This window comes from Neolamprologus multifasciatus, chromosome 16 (genome assembly GCF_963576455.1).
Source record: "Neolamprologus multifasciatus chromosome 16, fNeoMul1.2, whole genome shotgun sequence".
Classification (NCBI taxonomy): Eukaryota; Metazoa; Chordata; class Actinopteri; order Cichliformes; family Cichlidae; genus Neolamprologus; species Neolamprologus multifasciatus.
The window spans coordinates 9,280,026-9,291,453 of NC_140454.1; the positions used below are offsets into that span (position 1 = coordinate 9,280,026).

The 11,428-nt window shown below is 43.1% G+C and overlaps 1 protein-coding gene across 1 annotated transcript in view; it reads right to left on the reverse strand.

Moving 5' to 3' along the window:
- Nucleotides 1-9,406, reverse strand: part of ndp (norrin cystine knot growth factor NDP) — a 30,409-nt gene extending 21,003 nt beyond the window's left edge. Inside the window, exon 1 of the mRNA XM_085135333.1 lies at nucleotides 5,164-9,406. The gene's annotated coding sequence lies outside the window, so the exon portion shown is untranslated. The remainder of the gene's footprint in view (nucleotides 1-5,163) is intronic.
- Nucleotides 9,407-11,428: the final 2,022 nt, after the last annotated feature.

Consider the following 11,428-nt stretch of genomic DNA (forward strand, 5'->3'; position numbering starts at 1 on the left):
TACACAAGTAAGTTGAATACTCTGCTTAGAACTAACTCTTTAATGTGTACAGCTGGCGCGTAAAAGAGGTCTTAAATATAAACTTAATGGCTACTTAGTTTATATTATACTACCAACGTTAGTAGTTACAAAAATTATGATTATAAAAAGCCTTAATGTGTATTGCTTACTTGGAAAAGTTGTCTGAAGAAAGCTTCTTTTCTCTCTGTAGAGAACATGGCACCACAGCTTAGGTTTGCAAAGCTTTACCTGAATGAAAAACGAGACTTCTGGAACAATGTTCTTTGGACAGACGAGACAAAAGTGGAGATGTTTGGCCGTGATGCACAGCACCACGTTTGGTAAAGCATATCTGCACAAACATCTCATACCAAATGCCAAGCATGGTGGTGGAGGGGTGATGGTTTGAGTTTGTTCTACAGCCACGTGACCTGGGCACCTTACAGTCACAGAGTAAACCATGAACGCCTGTGTATACGCCTCAACCCAAATGAAATGCTGTGGCGGGACCTTAAGAGACTTGTGTATAAACAAAGGCACACAAACCTCAATGAACTGAAGCAACATTGATAGTCTGATAAAGCTATGTAGAAATGGATTACTTCAAATTATTGCTGCTAAAGGTGGTTCTACGAGCTACTGAGTTCATGGGGTGTACTTAGAGTCAGGTGAAAATGCAGCGTCATGAATGTACGCTTTGACTTGTGAAGTAAGGAAGCACACTCTAAACCAGGGGTGGGCAATCTCAGTCCTCGAGGGCCGGTGTCCCTGCAGGTTTTAGATGTGTCCTCGACCCAACACAGCTGATTTAGATGGCTAAATTAGCTCCTCAACATGTCCTGAAGTTCTCCAGAGGCCTGGTAACGAACTAATCATGTGATTCAGGTGTGTTGACCCAAGGTGAGATCTAAAACCTGCAGGGACACCGGCCCTCGTGGACTGAGATTGCCCACCCCTGCTCTAAACCCTTTTGTTGAAACATGACATTCTTTTTACAAATTCATTCACATCATTCATGTGAAGAAATTCAGAGCTTGACAGACCTGAGATGACAGTGAGTTACTAAGAAATGATTGTAAAATCATTTAGCAAAAAGCTAATAGTTTTAGCTTTAGATTCTTCGTGAACATCCTGCTTCTTTGGCCTAGATGACATTTATCCATTACCTTTATTTATCCTTTACCTATCTTACCCCAACCGGTTGCGGCAGATGTCCACCAAAGGGCGTTTTTCCTTCCCACTGTCGCTCATGGTGGGGGTGGGGGGTGGAGGGTGGGGGTCATATGATTGTTGGGTTTTTCTCTGCATGTATTGTTGTAGGGTGTACCTTACAATATAAAGCACCTGTTGTTGTGATTTGGCGCTGTATTAATAAAATGGAAGTGAATTGAACATATCGGTAGAGTGCGTCCACTGCTTCAGGTCTTACTGAAACAAACTGGAACTTCAGTAATTTAGCACAAAGGCCTCCAAATCTGAAGCAATCTCTTTTCCTCTTTAACTGACCAACGTGAAATTCCCAGTACTCAGAAACTAATAAGAGTGCCAAAGCTGGAGGCCCAGAGGCAGACGAAATTATTACACAGCATGTATTGTTTGCACTGTAACTCCAGGCCTACATCTAGATCTGTGCTTATTGCTTATAAAAAGACATATCATCTGTCATAGAACAAATCAAATTAAACAAACTCTCCTTCATTTTTATATAACTTTAGCAGCATAGCCAAAGGGTGGCTAATTTAAAAAAGGGCTCTGTACCTGCAAATAGATCCAAACTGGGTTAAATATATAATATGTGGGAACACAGCCCCTCCTTACACACCACAGTTTGTGTGGTCTGAAGGTTTTGGCTTCAGCTAGTTATGAGAAGATAATTCCAAGCTTAAGAAGTGCAGACACTGTGATGCCTCTCTTAGAGGCTACTGTGGGAAAGATGCCTCCCCACGCTCACCTGGGATACAGAGACCGATCATATATACAAAATACAAATACAGGCAGGCCAGATCTGTGAAAAGCTTCAGGTTTTTGACTACTTTTGGAGTATCTGTGGTGAACAGTTTTCATTATTTTCTTACCATTTATAAAGCCAAGCAATCGATCAGTTCACATAGACAGATCAGTGACAGCAAAAACTGATTTCCCTGTTTTCCACTGCCCTAAGATACACAAACAAGTCATAATGAAAACTTTTGTTCAAGAGGTACAAGTGAAACCATTACGTTATCTCAAAAATCTGTTATGAAAAGTGACACTGCGCTGACGCCCCAGTGTATGTTGTGTAGAACAGAATTGCACAATACTTGTTACCATGTTTTCTTCTTCGCAGTGGGGTGCAAGTATAAATATCCCCTGCCCACCTTACTTATGGGTTTTCATCTCACACACACAAACCCTCACATATGTACATAAGGGCTGTGTCATGTGGTATTCTCGTGGGTGTTATTATGCTCCTGCTCTGGGGCTCTGAACATTGCTGGGATGTTGGTGTGTGACGGCACATGGCCTGGGTAGAGGAGTCGGATCTTCTGAGGGATCCTCTGCTTTATCACCTATGCCTGGCGGCAGCTGAGTACACAGTTGTTGTCCAGTGATGGGCCTGTCTGCAGTCACAATGGGGAGCTCGGGTATTAAGCCCCCGCTGCCCTGCTGAGAAAAACAGGTGCATCACAGGACGATGGAGGAGATGGAGTGAGGGCGAGGTGACAGGTAGAGCGGGGGAAAAGGTTGTTTTATGATCAGTCATGAATAACTCAATCTTGCCTTCTCTCCTACATTTACTGCTACATCATCACCCTCGCTGCTGATCTGCCCCTGCTCTGTATCATGCCCAGAGTTTACGTCATGATTTTCTATTCACCACCACCTGCCCTCATACCCAACCTCACCCCCTCCATTGTTTCACCAGCTTTTAATAAACTAAAGGGCAGATTCCTGACTGCAGTGAAGTGAGGGGTGGGGGTGTACAGAACCAAAGACCTGTCCAACCACACTCACACAAACACACACACACACAGTTTGGCATGCAGAGTGCCAAGCTCTTCCCCTGTCTACTGCCGCCAGCTCTCAAAACGCACACACAAACTTACTCTTCCTCTCTGTCTAAAACACACACACACACACATTCACCCTCTCTTACCCTCCCCACGCGCCACTCTCCTAAAAGCTAAGCTCCTCACTAAATATATATCCCCCCCTCCCCCCAAGTAAAGATAAGACAAACAGTGTGGATTTGAGAGCACTGTACAGCCAATGACAGGCGGCCGTGTGAGCTGGAGCTAATCTTGTGTTAGCTTTACAATTTAGGCTTCTCAGAAACAGTGGGAAATAAGAGGCACTGAGATTGGAGTATACACAGGGAAGGCATTTGTGTAAATATCCTCCAGTTTCTTTTTCTTCTCATTTAACCAGAGTGTGGGAGCTGTTTGTTGACCGCTTTGATAAAAACAGAACCCCCTAATCTTCCTGAGTCAACACGCATGCACCTCAAATCCCAACTCCATCTCCTCTGCTGTTCTCTCCATCCGTGTCAGAAAGAAGTGGGGGGAAAGAAAAGCTGTGGGCTAAAAAAGCTGCGCATGTAACTGGATCAATCCTCAATGCAGCTCCAGGCCTAAGGCGTTTTTGAAAAAGAGGGAGCGAAAAGAGTCGTGGACGCATTTGTTTTATCGCTCTGGACCGGGTTTCTTTGGGCAGCAGATATCTGCCACATGCTCGTCTGGGTGGTTGGTGTTAAGGATCCCCTTGATGGCCTCAGGTTTGTGTAGAGCATCCATTTGTCAGAAGCACATTCCTGTGGCAGTGAGACATTGTGAACTGCCTATCGGAGCTTCAGCACTGTCCAAATAAATATACTCACAATGGGCCCCAGTGTGTGTGTGTGTGTGTGTGTGAGAGAGAATATGAAACATGAGACACAAAACCAAGTGTGTGCTGCTCTGCCAGAGTATTGCTGTCTATCTGCACCTGGCTGAATGTGCAGTGTTTCAAACACACCTCCTACTCCTCGTCTTCGCCTTTTTCTCTTCCCCAAACAGTTCAGAGGTGATTCTCAGAGTCTGCGGCGCTTCTTTCGTTGCCGCGCAAACTGTTTCTCATCTGGTGTCACCGGAAGTGGACGGAGATGTCTGGAGGGCTGTTTGCATCACACGGTCTCAATCGCTTTCTTTTTTCTGCCCTGTCTTGTGTCATGCTCTCTCACTCTCACCTCCTCCAGCCCTTCTTTTCTCAGCCTCTCTCACACATCTCAGTTTCATTCTGTTTCTCCTATTTATTGTGTCCTCCTCCTGGCTCTGCCCGTCTCTTTCTTTCTCAGATGTTTTTTTTTCCCTTTCCTCCTACTTGGGCTTCTTCTCCTACCCCACTCACATTATCCCACACTCTTTTGTAGCCACTTCATTTTTCATTTAAACACCTTCTCCCTTTATCATTCTCACACACACGCCTCTCCTCCTCAGTCAAATCAAAGTGGTAGCTCGCCTCCTCCTCCTCCTCCTACCTACCACAGAGTCTATTGTATCTGTCATCATGTACTTCTAGCATAAGCCAGCAGCCTCGGGGTCCAACATAACAGGCCAAGTCAATCATACACTTACAGCCATGAACGCACACACCTGTAAAACACATATTCATGCATCTCCGGAGATGTTCACTATTAACGTCCCGCAAGCCACGCGGGTTCCCCACTATCCTTCCAGCCTCGCTGTCAGTGCCTGATTAGCAAATCCACCGGCGCCAACACAAACATGTTTCCTCTTATTACAAATCATGTCACACTGCGTCCTAATCACAACCACTTGCAGTTTATGGACTCGCACGGTGTAGAAGCGCCCTGCAGTAAAACAGGAATGCACACCTGAGCTTAGTGATGTGCAACAGAGGAAGGGAGGAGTAGGGGGGGAGGGAAAAAAAAGTGAGCAGGAGTGTCACTCAAACTCTCTTTGAGCGAGCCCATGTGTGATGCACGTACAGCTACGTAAAAATGCACACACGTGAAACACATCCAGGGTATAGCAGTGAATACTCGGATCCTCGATGGCATGCCTGATACAGAGTTTGATTAACTACATTTGCAGCGCACAGAGTTATAAAAAAAAGACAACAGGATGCACCCAAATCTGCAGGAGTGCAGATTCAGAGGTGTGACACCCAGCCTGATGGTCTTACCTTCAGTGACCGGCAGCAGAAAGACAGCAGAGGTATCCGGAGAAGCTGCATGCAACACTGGATTTGTTGTTCAACTGTTGTTTCCCAGCCAGCTCCTCTCCCCTCTTGTTTCTACCTCTCTCTCTCTCACTTACACACACACAGACACACACTGATTGTCTGAGCGCTCCTCTCTCCTCCCTCTCTCTCTCTCTCTCTCTCACCTCTGCTTTCTCTCTCTTTCTCCCTCCCTTGCCCCCCCCTCTCCCTTACTTTTCTTTAACAGGGAAATCACCAGACAGAGGGAGCAGCCTGGATGCTCCCCGCCTGTGAGGACGCTCATCACATGTGGATCGTGACACAGCAATCGTATATCATACGCCCTTTTACCTTCCCTTTCTCTCGCAGGCACACCAGCTGACGCACCGACATGCTCCGCAGCGGCAAATGGGAATTCCAGGCTTGGAACGACTCTGCTTGCCCCATCAGGAGAGAGCTGACCAAAAGCTGCAGCCAGTTTTTTTACGAGGTCAGGGTTATAAAACTGTTAGCAGATTTAGTTTATTTAAAAACAACTGGCCCCTGCGGCCCTTCCTCTTCACACGGCGTCCCTCCCCCCCCCCCGTGACACAGGGGGTAGGGGTGGAGGGGTTCGCAGGTGTGGTGGTGGTTTGGAGGGGAGGAAGGAAGGGGAAGGAGAGAAGCATATTTGGGATTGCAACTCTGAGATACCATTTACTTCTACTAGAAAAGCAAAGCTACACATACGCTGAATATATTGAAAAAGGAGACATTATGAAAAGCGCCAAATCATAACCGAATGAAGGACTTATTTGCCAGAAATCACTCTGTGTTTAAAACACAGACACACAACCCGGAGGGGAGGGGGAATATGAGCACAAACCTAAAGCCGGTTGTATGTTTAGAAATGATGAAAACAAACTGCAATATAGGAGAGCCCCGAGTGGATCCAACTGTAATAACCTCATCCATCATTCTCAAGCGACTCAATATGAAGACAGACAGACCCTGGAAATATTAAAGGGGCACACTGCTGTGAGGAGAAGGCAAATAATGAGGCTTGCCCTGAAAGTTCTATATTCTCTGAGGCTGCGCGCACAACAGTCGCCTGATTATTGCAGTCGATTACGTCAGTGACCTCGCTTCCTTTTCAGCATTTCTGGATAGAGAAATATCAAAAATATGACAACGAACTGATGTGTTTGCGGTACTGGGATACAGAGGGAAAAGGGTATTTCACAGTTTTTACACAGTCACAGGGAGGCAGAGCCTATTAAGGGACAAGCTCGTGCCATTTTTCATCGCCTCATGAAATAAGTAACGAGTTCATGGCCCACCAAAAAAGGTTTAAAAGAATAACACGTGTTTGGTGACAGCATATGCTCAGATTGTCATTGTATCGCACACGAACATGTCCTTGGTACAGGGAGTAAAAATTCTCAGGGGAAATAAGGGGAGCGAGCTGCACCACACTAAGCAGGGCTTACAGGGTCAAAAGTTTAAGAAGCACAATTACCTGGAAGGCCTCAGCTGACCCCCAAACTTCTCACCTTCTGTTCCCTCTCTCTCTCTCGCACAAATACACCTTCGACAGAGGCGATTTACAACCAGCAGCAGGAGGTGGGGGTGAAAACTTATATGCCACCAACGGGCTCCTAGAGAGTGAGAGCGAGAAGCACACGTAAGTGTCTTGTGTTTGTGTTTTGATTGCACTTTCAGGCATTGTAAAAGATCGGGCCGGCTGTGAATGGTGTCAAATTAAATGGTTATAACTCACCTGGACTCAGCCTCTCCTTGGCTTAACTCGGCTTGTGTCCACACGAGAGGTGGTGACAGGGAGTAAATGGCTTCAGATAATGTATCATAATATCACATTAAGAAAACGGTCAGTGGAGCCAAATGTGAATCCCATATGCGGGGAGAAGAGGGTGGGGTGGGAGGCAGAGAGCGGAGGAGAAAGGCCAGAAGACATATTGAGCTGAAGAGGGATGCACTGAGCTGACATACCACTGCAAAAGCAGCCTCCTGACAACTTGGACAAACCCTCTCACTCTCTGCACTTTTAGCTGGTAAACGGGCGGTAATAAAATAAATAAATAATAAAAAGCAAAAATAATGTGACAGCTGCTGGCAGGTAACTTACTTTTTAAAATTACACCTCGTTTCTCTCTTTGTTCGGCTCCATTTTAGTGATGTGTCACCGCCTTAAGATTTTTTTTGCATCAGTTGCATGTGACAGCGGTCCATGTCTTTATTAGGTCCCACCTTGGCTGTAGGCACTCTGCTGTCCCTGTGAGCACCGGCACTCGAGCTGGTCTTCAACAGGATTAACAAGGCAGGGTCACATCGTATCACCTGGGGCACACATTTCTTGGCCTTTGGGCATGGTATCCTAACACCAGCCAAGAATTTATGGTGGTGATGAAGCTCCGATGCCCTGTCCAAAGATGTAAACATTGATATCTGTCAGTTTTTAACTCGTTTCCTTCGGAGCAGCTTATTTCGAGCCACTTCATATCGTCTGCAAGACACATAAAACAGCAGGCTGACTGATGGTGAACGCACACGTATTCAGTCTTCATTTGGAAGCTTGACTTTCAGTATTATTTGAAGCTGGATGAAAAAAAAATAGAAGTGGGCTATTATTTTTGGAGATTTATGCAGACCAGTGTGCAACAGAAAAACAGGCGTGTTTGCCTCAAAAGTGGTCTCCACTGGGAGCCAAATGCCTGACAAAAATAGTCCCATAGTTGTAATTTAAAGCTGGTGTAGAATAACTTTCTCTGTTCTTGACCAGGTAGAGTAATGTCAAAGCAGCTGCCAAAGACAACTTGGTGTTTGATGAGCGTACCAGGTCTGCCTATGGAGCTCAGGGAGAAACACAGTTAGCTCAGAATCAAGGGATGTTGTCTAGTACAGCAATAAAACTCTGGTATCAAAGAGAAACTGCACAGCTCAAATGGCGATGAGGGCGCAGTGAGTGCAGACCACACCGTAGCTAATGATCTTAACACTCGTTTAAACCCAAAACACATAGCTGTGTGCATGACATTGCATGGGAAATCAGAACAAATAAAAGGATATAAGAGAGAAAGTGAAAAGATTCTGAGATATGGAACAAAAAAAAGAGCAAATAAGTGCTTTCCTATGTGCACCTGGGGCAGGGTCTGACCCTGTAGAGTGGGGTCCAAGGCTTAGCCCTCTGTACCTCCACCCTCTCTCTATACCAATGGCCATAGGCACTGAGCAATCACTGAAATGAGGGAGAGCTGCAAAAAACAATCTACTAAACTCACTTCATTCCCATAGAAGTACCATTACAGTGGATATTAAAGTAGCTGCTCTACCTCTGCAGCCCACTTGGGACTTCTGAGTCAGAATCAACAGGTGGAAAGGCATCACGTTTAGAGAAGGTAGTTTGAACTGTGCTACAAAAACACAAAGTTTTCATCACAACTTCCATCATCGTCATTCCATCTCAAATCAGATGATCAAGAACTCAAAACAGAGATTTGTTCTATTTGGATTAAACTATCTGCTCATATTTTGTTTTTTGTGGTAAAACTTGTTATATTTTCCCAATTCAGCATGAAAGTTGAACAAAAACAGCATTTTCTTTATTTTTGTGAATAACAATTTCATGTTCAAAAATATTCTACGTTTTCTTTTGCATTTTTGGAAAATATAACTATTCAGACATTGTCACTAATTGTCTTTTGCAATGTAAAGTTTTTTTTATTCGTGGATTCTTAATTATAGGACTTATTTATAGTCTCATAATTCTAAATAAATGTATTTTTACTAGTAAATATTCAGATATTTGAATACAAATAAAAATTGTAGGCTTTTATCTTTAATCACTTTTGAGATAATTGTGTTCAAACATGGTCTGAGATTTCAGTGTGCAAAAAAAAAAGACCTGAAAATGGATAAATGGACCATTTCTCCCAAAATATATCTTGAAAGTATTTGATACATAAAGCTACAATTTCACAGCAATCAGAACATATGTTCAACCTTTGAAACATAAACTTCTAGACATTTTTTAAATGCAGAAAATGTTTTTGAAAATGTGATGATTTAAGAAGAAAATGGAAAAAATATACATACATATTTAACAAAATTATTTTCTGAGTTGTAATTAAAGTCCCACCTGTAAATGTCATACTTTTGATTTATTTAGACGCGACAATCTACTGATACTTTTGTTTTTGTCATATTTGCTCAATCTTTCGTGATGAAGTGTTTTTCTGCATGCTTTATTTCACAGTTTTGTGAATTGTCTTTCACAACGTGAGACTTTACAGGTTGGCTTGAATTTTTTTTCTTTCATATTTTACCTAGCCAGTACTTACACGTACTTTGATGTATGTCAGGGCAATGAAAAATTCAGGCTTTTATCTTTAACAGTCTTTCAGATATGCATGTTTATCCTTTGCCTCAGATTACAATATGTGACGAAAAGGCCTGAAAGTGGGCCAACGGACCATTAAAAAAATAAAATAAAATAAAAAATACAAATAAATTAAATATACACATATTTTGAAATTGAAGTAAAATGAGTATATCAGAGGGACAGTTGAGGTTGAGCAGTTTGGACAAAAAGCTGGTTTGGATGCAGGAGGAATACTGGATATTTTGAACAAAGGATGTTGAATTTGGAGCTGCCAAGAAAAAGGCAAGAGGAAGACCACAGAAAAGATTTATGGACGCACTGAAGGACGACATGCAGAGGGTTGGTGTGACAGAGCAGGGCGGTGCTGGGGATAGCGTGAGATGGCGTAAGTCTGATGCCCTGCCTGTATCTTTTTTTTAATGTTGTGTAGGTAATGACTTTAGCTAAACAAACTTGATAATTTTCCACAACTACAGTCTTAAGCTGTGCAGAAAATCATTAGCAGGGTGGATTAAAAGATTATACCAATTACTGGCAGATTGTTCCGAGTTAAGTGCAGGGCCAAAAACTGCTGCTTTGGGGGAAGAGTTCTGAGAAAACAACATCTGAACACAGGTGCTTTGTGATGTGTGTGTGTGTGTGTGTGTGTGAGTGAGTGTGAGTGTGTTGTTCCAGGTTTAAGATTTGTTGTCATGAGAAAAGAAAGGCACCCAGCCAGTAAACAGAAACTCGCCCCTCTTGTTCTCAGATATCTGTTTAGACTTCATAGATTAGCCATGACTCCATCAGACTTGCATTAGGCCAATCACGCACATACAGTGCGTGCACGCAAACATACCCGCATATTTGGACGTGCGCCGCACACTCAGATCCTCTTCACCCAGGAGACATTTATGGATTTCCTGCGTATCGGTTTTTACAGTACAATGGTCCTGAGCAGAACAGCAGTAAAGTAGAATGAGGACAAAAAAAAAGAAAAGAAAAAAGGGAGCAGACTCTTTAAAACAAGCCTCCGTGTCCTGTTTGTGCTTAGTAGAGGCAACAGAACACAAACCACATGAACTAAACAGTGAATCGCAGAGGGTGATTCACTCTTGCCTTCTGTGTTTGCTGCAAAGTTTGAGTCACATGTTCATCGTTGTGCTGTTTGATAAAATGCTTTCTTAAACGTTAACAGCAACATTAACTTTCTATACAGCATGCAGACAAATATCAATTCACATAAAAGTCCTTTTTAAAACTGTGACGTTAATAAATAAATACATTTATGAAAGCTCATCACCACGATTAGAATTTTATGGAGTTAACCATACTCCATGGTAGGGTCCATTACAATTATGGAAGCTAATGCCTGTTAGCTTTTGTTTTCTGTGTGGACAACTGCAGCTAAACAAACGTTTTTTCCTTTTAATTTGTAATTTTCTTTTCTTGAGAAACCTCCTTTTTTTTAAACAGCTGATGAATCTTATCATTTACTTATTCAGAACTACCTACGCCCTAATGCAAGAGAGACACATGGCACAATATTCAGCTGCCATATTTCAGGACAAAGACAGCAAACCTATATCAGTAGTTGTGTTTTGTTTTCACCGCTATGATTCTGTGCATGCAGTTGCGCTGAAAATAAAGTACATTTACTATCCAAAAGAGCAACTATTGAACCCCCAAATCTCTATGAAGCTCTAACTCAAAACCTATTAAAACATCTGACTACTCTGCTCAACTGTGGACTCCATCCATCCATTTTATTCCAGTTATCTAATCTGCAGTACACAGTCTAGTTCAATATGCGAGATTCCTTTTCATTTTTCTCCAGCTACATGTAGACAATCATCAACTGTGGGACCTGTAAATACAGCAATATCCTGA